This window comes from Cryptomeria japonica, chromosome 1, assembly GCF_030272615.1.
Source record: "Cryptomeria japonica chromosome 1, Sugi_1.0, whole genome shotgun sequence".
Taxonomy (NCBI): domain Eukaryota; kingdom Viridiplantae; phylum Streptophyta; class Pinopsida; order Cupressales; family Cupressaceae; genus Cryptomeria; species Cryptomeria japonica.
In genome coordinates this window covers 245,545,347-245,556,798 of record NC_081405.1, presented here as the reverse complement: position 1 = coordinate 245,556,798, position 11,452 = coordinate 245,545,347, and positions in this window count along the sequence as shown.

The following is an 11,452-nucleotide window of genomic DNA, read 5'->3' as shown; positions in this document are numbered from 1 at the left end:
AAGTAATTTCTATTTTATTTGCTTCTTTATAGCGGTGTAAATTTTGAGTGAAATTAGAGGTTATGATACAAGACAAATGTGCAAGAAGTGAGGGAGGAGAGGGGGGCGAAGCTAGGGAGAGAGTGAGAGAGGGGAGGAGAGAAAGAGTGAGGCATTTTCTAGTGATATTTTGTTTGAAAGGAATACTAGGTATGGTTATAGGGCTAGTAGGTTGTATCATAATAGAAACCATACAAATACTTCATGAATCATAGGCACTACAAACATGGTTATAGGGCAACCACAAAAAGTATTCTAAGAGGTAGGTCATATAATATACATAAGCTAGAAACTATATTATGTTAGGTAACTCATATGCTACCAACACTACAAGGATCGCACACTTAAAGAAGTGTAAATGTAAAGTGTGTGCAAGTGAGGTCCTCCTTAAAATAATTGCATCAATTTAAAGAGTGTAACTAATTTTAATGTGGAAGAGGGTAAGAAGGATTTCAACATGAAAGATACATCAATGAGCATGTTGCTAGCACAAAACATGGGACATTATACTCATGGAATAAACATCACACAAAGTAGGGATGTCAACTAAAAATTGACAACATTACACAAGAAAACACTAAGGAATCTATAGGATTGGAGTGAGTGGCAACCCTTAAAATGTTTATTTCACTATCTCTTATAATCATCACACAAGAAAACACAAAGGAATCTATACGCTTGGAGTGAGTGGCAACCCTTAAAATGTTTCCTTCACTATCTCTTATAATCATCCTTGCCCTTAAGAAACTCGAGTTATGATGTGAACCTTTGTCAAATTAGTTTTTACGCATTTAGGTGAAGGTGTGTTCTAGTTTATGAATTTTCTATTAGATTTGTTTATTTTTCCTTAAACTAAGCCATACTTTAATTCGGTGCTACTAATTTTAAAACAATCCATTTTTTAAGAAACTCATTATGGTAACTATAGAAACTCTTTGCTCTTGTAGAAATCTTGAATATACAAGACATTACCACTTTTATAATTTCTCTTTCTATTTTATTAATTATTGATTCTATTATGATTAGTTCTTTTTCAAATATTCTATACTTTTTTTCATGCCATAATGTCAAATTAAAAGAGGGGCTCATCTACCAAATTCATACAAAAGTACATTCTTCTTATACTACTAACCAACTTGATAAATGTTGAAGGAAGGGGTTGGAGACAACTACTTTCCAATTAAGCATGTTGTAGAGCCACTCCTAACATTTCTAGCTAAAGTTGTAATTAAGTGATAAATGGTTTAAGGCCTTTATTTTTAGCATACAAAGAACACATTTGAAAGTGGAGGTATTCCTAGTTTTTACAATCTAACATTGTTTAAAATCTTATTATATAGAGCTAAAGAAGAAAATGCTTTGGATTTGGGTATGTAAAAAAGCAACACTAACAATGGTCTACAAGCCAATTATCAAAGGAAGAGGGATGAGTGAGAGCTTTAGTATCCTTGCTTTAGTTTTGATACCATCTATTTTAGTTCATCTTCCTTTGGAGAGAAAAAGATGTTTATTTCGGTGACAAATTTAGTTAACAAGTGTTTCTAGTTGTTTTGGATATGATAATTCTTAATGGTTTTTCGTATTTATTTTGGAGAGAAATTACCTTGATTTTAAAATAGTTCTTAACTTTTTCACCCCAAGCTTGCTTCAAGTATAGTTTTTCCTCTAGGAGGTCCTATCTACTTTTGAAAGGTTTATGGCCATGCTAGGAATCAGACCAAACATGATTTTTTCCTCTATTATGAATGAACCTAGAGAGATGTTGAGAAATTAAATTCTTTTAATGTATTATAAAGCTCCATTTATTGGAACCTAAAGTTCAATTGGCTATGATGAATATTCTTCTCAATCCTAGGTGCCAATATTTTTTTCCAATAGATGTTTACACCATTTTTATTCTTATATGAAAAACATGTTCCAAGGAAGCTTTGCACATGGGGATAGATCATGTGCTTTGATGTTATGAACACAAATAATTGAGCTCACAATGTTATTTTCCTTGGACTCCAAAATAAAGGGATACCAAAATAAAGATAGAACAATTTTTTAATTGAATTTCATGTCCTAACAGGTTCAAAATTCCTCTTTGATAACTCTTATACTTAAATTGAAAAAAAAAAGATTTTGAGGGGTTGAAATTTTGAATAGATGTTGAGTAATGATCTATAATTAGTGTCTTGATTACTTTTGCTTACTTATATTTGATTGATCTAAAAATAATGATATCATTTATAAAAAGAGTACGAGAAATAATTTTGTAACTTTTAAAATCAATATTCCTTTCCAATTAGTAGTTTTTTTCTTAGCTAATATTCATCTTCTTAAAGCATCTATTGTTATGATAAATAAGAAAGGTGACATCAAAACTCCTCATCTATTTGCTTAGCAAGATTTAAAGAAAGCTATCAGGCTACCATTTCATAGAATAGAGAATCTAACTCCTAACTGTAGATACCTTAAATTAATTAAATCAATATTTAATCAATTTAAGCATGTCAACATAATTAATTGGTTTACTTGTGTTATCCTTATTCCTCTCAGTGTTAATTCAATCTAATTTAAATTAATCATGTTACTATTGTCCAATAATTAATTAATCAAATAAATTAATTATTTCTTGTGGGCATTTGATTATTTGATCTAAACTGGTCATTGTTTGTTTTCTTGATGCAACCGATACATGTTTGATTAGATTGTTGTATGATGACTATGTTGTATGTTGTCATTGATGGCAACTATGTTTTTACAATAATCTAAGTCCTATAGGTCAACTGGCAAGGCTTAACGGGTAAGCAGAGACAATTTTATCAGAATCAATATGTAGGACTTTAACCGGTAAAAGACAAACAATATTATATTCTGATAACGGGTACAAGAAATCTATGAAGAATGAGATGATGTGGTTTTGCATCAACAATGAATACTAGTACATGAAGTCATGTTCGTGACTGCATGTGTAGATTTAATTAGATGATTGAGATTTGATTGACAAAGCAGGTATTCTGACTAAGAATTAACCGAAAGTGATGAAAATCACTCAAATCGATAAAACAACACAGAATTGGATTTGTTATGTCGGTGGCAGACATAACTAAGGTGCGCAATGCAAAATTGTCTAGATGCATTGAACCTAGGGAATTGTAACAAGGTTCTATCCGACCTAATAATGTTAAAAATTAAGATGTGTGATGAGGTATGAAGGGTGATATTAGTATGAGCTTGAAAGTGTGAGAGATCATTAGCGAATTTCGTATTTTTGATAGTGCAATGATCAGAGGAGTTGAGAGATGAAGTATATGTGATGTTGTAATGTTCTAAAGCAGATCTTATCAGACACTAAAGGTGTTATACTGAGATCATTTGTACTCATTGTCTCCCTAACAGTTGCAGCAAGAAAATCCTCTCACAAGGTCACTCCTAACAAGGTGCAGTCGGGTCCTAATAGGTCTAATCATTAAATCCTTTAACCAGGTGACACATTAACTTTTGTTTGCAAATCCCAGTAACTTGGGTACCTCCTAACATGGCTGGTCCTCACAGGCCTTATTGTATAGCTCTTAATCGAGCTTAGATACTCCTAACAGGGTGTGCCCCTAACCAGGTGTTGTAGACCTTAGCCGGTCAAATCTCTATACTGCAACTAGTGGATCTTTGTGGATACCTACTCCCACCATGATTTTTCCCATTTAGGTTTTCCACGTATAAACTCTTGTGTCATGTGGTTTATGCTTTATGTAGTGATTGCATACTTAGTGTTATTTCTTATATGTCTATTAAGTTTTAAGCTGGTGACATTGATAATCAGATTTGTGTTGTTTTTACTTGCATTGTTTCACCCCCCCTCTCAGTGCCTTATAAGTTCATCATTTCCCCATCCTTCTAAAGTAACCTGAATAATTATTTCTTCTAAACCCACTCAGTTAATTAATTATCCTAGTCACGTGATTCCTACAAATCACTTTTCCTAATCCCACTCAACCTAATTAATTCTTCTAGAATCTCTTATAATCTCACTTATCATTATTCTCCAATTTTAAATTCTCCCACTCATGTCACATCAATCTTGAACCTCTCAAAGAAATTCAAATTTCTTTGAATCCCCCTCTGCATCCTCATTTTGAAATTCAAATTTCTTTTCCCCCCTCTTCTCAAGGAATTTTATAGTCCTTTTTATTTCTCCAATGCATCCTTGATCCATGTCCACTATCTTGAATCAATCTTAGCCTTTCATAAGAAAATCGATCTTGGCCCTCCATTGGCCTCCTCTAATCTATAAATTGGAGCATCTCTCATTCTCAAAAGAGGAGTCTTCCATTCTTCTATCCTTATGTTGCCAATTTCTTCTCCTATCATATTTCCTCATGGTCCTCTCTCAAATCCTTCTATCATCATTCAAATCCAAATACTTAATCCATCAATCTTGTTGAGCACTTGAGAGAAATCCACATCCACAACAAGAAAAAGAGAAAAAAATCAAGTGGAGCAATCAAAGGGGTGTCTTCACTTCATCATGTTCAATCCGAGGAACAAGTGGAGACTTGCAAAGGTATAATGGTGTTTGTTACATTTGTTTGATGTTTTATGCATATTTCTATCCAAACTAACAATTTTCCTCTCAATCTTAGTTTCCCTCATGTTCACTAACATTCATGAGTATATCCATTTATACCACTCATTTGAGAAACCATATTTCTTCATAAGTTATAATAAGAATACCCAACTAGCACTAGTAGAAGCAATATATCACAATATCTCTCTCTTATATCTTAGATATCTAACTTATACCTTTCAGATATGATTTACAATGTACATATATACATTTTTCAAGAAGGATTATATCTCTTAGAATTAGCTAATGGTATATTTCTATATCATAGATCATATGCAGTAGCCTGAAATCGGCTTTGTTCTTGGTCCTTAGCCTACCAATATCATCCCATTTAAAAATGATATATTTTCCTCAAGACATGATACTCAGTTGGGTAGGAGTCTCTAATAGGTTACCTTGAGCTGCTATAGTGTCTTCTCCCAATTGGTCTTGGCTTGGTGGATCATGAAGAGTTGTCCCTATATCTAGACTATTGTTGTTTCTTCTTTAGTGAGTGTGGTAGGGACCTAGAGTTATTTGGTTATCCTTGTTGTGCTGCCCAATATCCCTTGGAAGTGTGTTATTTGTGTATGCAATGTCTCTTAGAGCTATTTGATCTAATTATATGCTCCCTCTTTATATGGATATGTTGGAGCTGGTTGTTGACTACTTTCATTTTTACCCTCACTACTCAATTCATTTATTGTAGACAATTATATGACTGTGCCACTTGTGTGATTTTATCTCCCAACTTCGACATAGTATCCCACAAACTCTTTACTGTGGTAAGTCATGTAGATAAAATTGGTAGGCAACCCCTGCCTCTGATACACTGTCTATCAATTTCTTGATTTATTGCTCCATTTTAGTATTTATAGTGGCACACTTATGTACATACTAATATGCATTTTGTTTTATTATCTCTTCTTGGGCTTCTTATCTGAATTTTACTTGCTGGAGGCCATATCTCTGTGTAGGTTGTCAACTAGTTGTTTCACTTGTTTCAACAAGGGTAGGGAAGTGTCCTACGATAGATGACAAATGAAAATTTTTAATTTTACTACCACATCATCTAACTGCTCCATATTTTTTACATGCTTTCTTAGGAGTTATTCTCCTGCAATGCTATGTAGTAAATCCCCCAATTGAATCTTATGCAAGGGTGATATACTTGATAAGTTGACCTAGTGTCCCACCAATGGTACTTGTAGTAACCATGACAATGACACCATTTGTATTTGTTTCTATTGCACCAAGAAATTCCTGATGGCATTTCCTGTATCAGTGGTCACAGATGTTTCTTTGGTAGTCTCTTGGCCCTTATCCTTGGTCTTATCCATGTCCTTCTTAATATAACTATCTTTGTTGTTTTCTTTGTCTTATGCCTAGTCTTCTATTATTTCTTTTTCTTTATCATCTATATTATCAATGGCATTATTCTACGTGTTATCATTTTCTTTATGTTCTATGTTGTCCTCTATGTTGGCCTCTATCTGATTGTCTATATTACATTGTGTTGTCCTAATTGGATTGTCCTCCAATGGTGGTGGCCCTTCAACCTATTCTTCCTCATTGTCCTTCAGTATCTCTTCATATATCTTCTATGTTACCTCTATAGTCTCTTTCCGGAGCTTGGACTTATTATGCATACCTCCCTCCATGAGTTTATCTACTCTTTTCTTAGTGGGGAGATCATACACTTCTTCCTATGCTAGTGCTTGTTTCTACTCCTTGTCGAGGTTTGGGCTGACTTCTAAAATTGCTTTATCACTTATTTCTTCTTCTATCTCTAATGCCTTTGACTTTTTTATTCTTATTGCTGCCACAATTTCATCTAGAAACTCCTTCATTGCATCATCTAGTGGTTGGTTTAGATAGTTGACATAGTTAAGAAGGTATTATATTGATCTCTCCTTATTTTCCTCACTCATTTATTTATACATTGTCAAGATTTGTGGTAGCATCCTGTGATGACATTGAAAGTTGCCATTACATTGATAAGCTCTTATTGATGCTCTAGAGATTTTTGCTCTTCTTGTTGAGAGATCTTCATAGTCTATCTTTTCCTCTTATTTCTCTGCAATAGTTGCTCCACCTCTTTTTCTTCCTCCTCAACCTCATAGGTTTCAATTTCTTCTTCCTTTGTTTCTCCTATAGATAATTGTGTTGATCTCTTAGCCCTCTATTTTGGCTTAGATCCCCAATATTTTGGGTGTCCTCCCCTTTTTGGGTGTCTGTACTATTTGTGTGGAAGAGGTGGCACCCTTAGACTTGCCTAATGATGCGGTGTGAAGCCTCTTGGATCTTCTAGTGGTGGTTATGGGCTTAGATTGTGCCCCACTACCTACAAATACTATGCAAAGTTGCCCTTGGGGATTCCCCATTATTAATACAAATTATCCTTATTCTTCTCCAATCTATCATTTGACTCTTTCTATCTTCTCACATCCATGACTTCATTAAATGTGCAAAACCTCTCTTCACATTAGGATCATTCGGGCTATGAACGAGGGTAACTATGTATGCATCCACTTCTTGTGTTAAGACCTCGTATAGTAAGCATGGTACCCAAATTGTATGAGGCACCATCGCCTCCATGTATGTATAGGCTTTATCTACCATGGAAGTTATTGAATTGGTATAGTAGGTAGTAGACCCATGGAGGATTATTTCTCAATTTTGTACCTATTTTTTAAATATCTTAAAGAAACCCCGATATGCAGCTTTATATATAGAATCATTGGGGAATTGTCGGATGTGATATTTTATTTTTCCTAGTATCAATTGGTCCTTTGCCATATTTTTCCTTTAAATCCAAGCAATTATTTCAAAAAAGTAAAAGATCAAACAAATCAACAATGTGCCATACCAGAATTGATATTTTGATGTCTTGATCTTTTGGATGTTTTCCATCAATTGCTCTTGCATCACCTTGCACAAGTAGTAGTCTTTTCCCTCGACCACCATCTAATATGTAGTGTAAATGGATATGGCCATTGTAGAATCTTCCCTATTTGCATAGTGTACCTTGTATGTGATGGCCATTGTTGCATACCAAACCCCATCATTAATAATTGTTCTAACATTCGTGCTCCTCCCATCAGGAACTAATTTAGTTAGGTCTTTAAACTCATCATTATCCATTGCCTTGTTTGTCAAAATGCCTCCTACCATCTTTAGCCTAGTCATTGAGTGAATTTTTGCCTCCTACCATGTTTAGCCTAGTCACTGAGTGAATTTCTTCTTTTGTCATTCTGTAGGACTTGTCAATACATATGAATTCATCATGGACTCTTATTAGGGAAATTTTCACTCATTCATGCTCATCACAAAAGTCAGGATAATCTTTCCATACATCGAGCTTCTTTTGACCAATTTATTCATACTCATCCTTGTAACTAATGCCATCATTTTTCGACAATTTCTGATGCAGCTCCTCAAACCAAGTGTGATCTATCTCTATAATTTATTCATGAATATACTTTAGAATGTCATCTAGGTAAACAATATTATGGGGAATGTGGGAGAATGTGCCCTCTTTGTCTATAACTAGAACTTTGTATTGATATTTTTGGTACTTGATGTGGGGTTTCTTAAAAAATTTAGTGAATGTGGGAGTGAACATGGTGTTAGGGAAAGGAATTTGCAAAGGAAATGATAAAGGGACGATAGCTACAAGGGTTTGGGATTTGATAAATCAACTTAAAAATGTAGAGTGCAATAAAAATGAGTGAGTGAAAGAATGAGATGAGTTGTTATATAAATAGATGGGTGAATTCTCTTCATATTAGTGGGGTTTCCTAGTCATTAATTCTTAAAGTTGTGTTTTTTTATTTTGTGGATTTTAATTTTTTTGGGATTTCTAACTATAGTACATAATATAAAAGATTTTTTTTATTTGGGACTTAAATTATGCTGGAAGCAAGTGGCAGTGCTTGAGGCATGCATCTTTAATGTGCCCTACTATCATATTGCCATTCGACTATCTCATCTTTACCACTCTAGATTTAGTGATTTCATGAATGTATTATGGCCTCAACCAGTGGGCTTTCAACTTCCGCTACTTTATGAACTTACTATCATATAACAATACCAGGTCCCTTGTTGTGAATGTCTTTAACCTTAAGTTCTAGTCATGCTATGATTTTTGTCTTTGTCACTCAAGTTGATGATTATACATTGCAATTCATTTGAATTCATCCATTTTGTCTAAATCTACTATGTGTTGTGCCACAGATTGTTCATCCTCCGATTGTAAAGTGAGTGCAATGTCAATAATAGGCATTATGGAGTTTATAAGTATTGTAGCATCAATCTCATACACCAACTGAAATGGAGTGAACTTACTAGTCCTTTTGTATGAAGTGCAGTATGCCCAAAGTACCACAGGGACTTTTACTTCCTAATATATTCTATTCCAATTACACATCTTGGTTAATGCCTTGCTATCTATCGTGTTCAATGCTTCACTTGATCCATTAGCTTGTGATAGGAGGAACTCTAATTGTATGTTATCATAAAATTCTAAAGTAGTTCTTTGATCATCATATTCACAAAATGTTTGACTTGATCACTTACAATACTTAGAGGACATCCATACCTTATTATTGTGTTCTCATATAGGAACCTTGCAAAAAAAATTGTTGTGCAATCCTTGGCTTGTTCTACCTCCACCCATTTGGTCAAGTACTCCAGTCATGTGATAATAAACCTTTCCTTAGAATGGTTTGTTGGTGGATCAATTAGTCTAATAATGTCTATATGACATTTATCAAATGCATTCTATTATAATATCAATGTCAACAACATCTCACCCCTTGCGGTAGGTCTACCTACTCTTTGACAAATGTCATAGTCTCTTGTGCACTCTTTAGCATCCATTTGCAGGGTTGTCTACCATAATCTATCAAGTTAGTTTCTCCAGTATGATGTCCTCCTGCTATGACTTCATGAGCTTCCTTTAGGATGGACTATCTTTCATGCTTGTACACTAATTTCCTCAATATATCATCTCTCCCTAGAGATGGTGTGGTTCTTCTTCTACCAATGTTTATGGTGTTTCCATCTGTACTATTGATTACATGTCTCGTGCTAAAATATATGTAGAAAATTATGTGGTAGAAATTAGTATGGCAATATCTTCTATCTCCTCTAATATCACCTTGATGCACAAAATAGATGTGTGTGAGGAAGGTCGACACCTTGAGCCTCGTGTTCTCCTATTTCTCTCTGGGATAGATAGCCTAGCCCTTGATTGCTTTTTATTGGCTTCACCATGATCTTGAAGTCTAATTCTTGAAACAATATCAACTATCTACATATGCAACCATTTGTTACCGATTTGTTAAGCAAAAACTTAAGTGGTTTATGATCAATGAATAATGTAAATGGTGTAGATAGAATATAGTGTCTCTATTTCTGGAGTGCATAAACCACAGCTATTGTCTCCCTCTCTATACTTGGTCTAATTCTTCTATGTGACAGATAATTTTCTATTGAAAAATGCAATTGGATGATCCTTGTTCCCTTTAGGCTATGCCAACACTACTCCTATCACTATCCCAAAAGTTTCTAGACATGAACATGTATAGGAGTATTCCAATCCAAAAATATTAAAATTGGTACCTCCATAATATTTTGCTTTGAAGTATCAAATATTGTATGAGCCTCCTCATTCTAGAATATGCTTCATGCATTCTTCTTCTTCAAAGGATCCTCTAGTGTTACAAAAATTCTAGCATATCCTTTTATAAACTTCCAGTGATATCCAATATATCTCAAAAATATCTTCATTTTCGGTGCATTCTTAGGTGGCGGTAGGTATAGTACCAATGCAACTTTCATAAGGTCTTTCATCAATCCTTCCTTACATATAATTTGGCCTAATAGGGTCCCAAAGGGTATGGAAAGCATACATTTTTTCAAGTTCAATAATATTTGCATACTTTTGCACCTGTTAAGCGTCATGTAAAGCACTTGCATGTGATCCTTGACTAATCCATAGCCTAGTCATCCAAGTAAACTTCCAAAAAAATATGTATGAAATTCTTAAAGGTATTGATCATTATTTGCTTGAATACTGTAGGGGTATTCTTTAATCCAAATGCCATTATTGTGTACATATAGAATGTCCATTTTATAGAAAAAGTGGTATTTGGCTAGTCTTCCTCCCTTATCTTGATTAGACGATATCTAGAAAAGCCATCAACAAATGATTTTATCTCTATGCCCACTATTGACACTAATATTTATTGTGTAGAAAGTGTGGGAAATGGATCATGTATGTAAGCTTTATTCAACTTCCTGAAATCTACACAGATCCTTATCTCTCTAGTCTTCTTATTTTAGATCATCATCAGTCTTATCTATTTTGCATCTTCTAATAGTTTGATGATTTTGGTACTAGCATCTTGTCCAACTATAATTTCACTTTCTTCTTCATATTGGGGTTGAATCTATAAGGTCTTTTCTGGATGGTTTGGATCTATCCTTCAATTGGACATTCATCATCTTTAACTCCTCCTTGATTCCTTTCATTTCTATAGAATTTCTTGGAAACAGATTTTGGAACTTTGAAAAAGTATCCACCACTTGAGCTACCACCTTATCATCCTAGTAATCTCTTATCTTCACTAGCTTGGGGTCTCCTTCTACCATAATGTTTTCTTCTCTTAGCTTGACTAGATTGTTGTAATATTTTCCTTTATGCTTAGTTAGCTCTTCTATCTTCCTTTCTCCTTGATATATCTTTATATCCATCTCCTTCCTTTCTTCATTGTCTTGTTGGGCTGCATAGCATCGCTTGCTTGCTTTGGTTGATTGCGC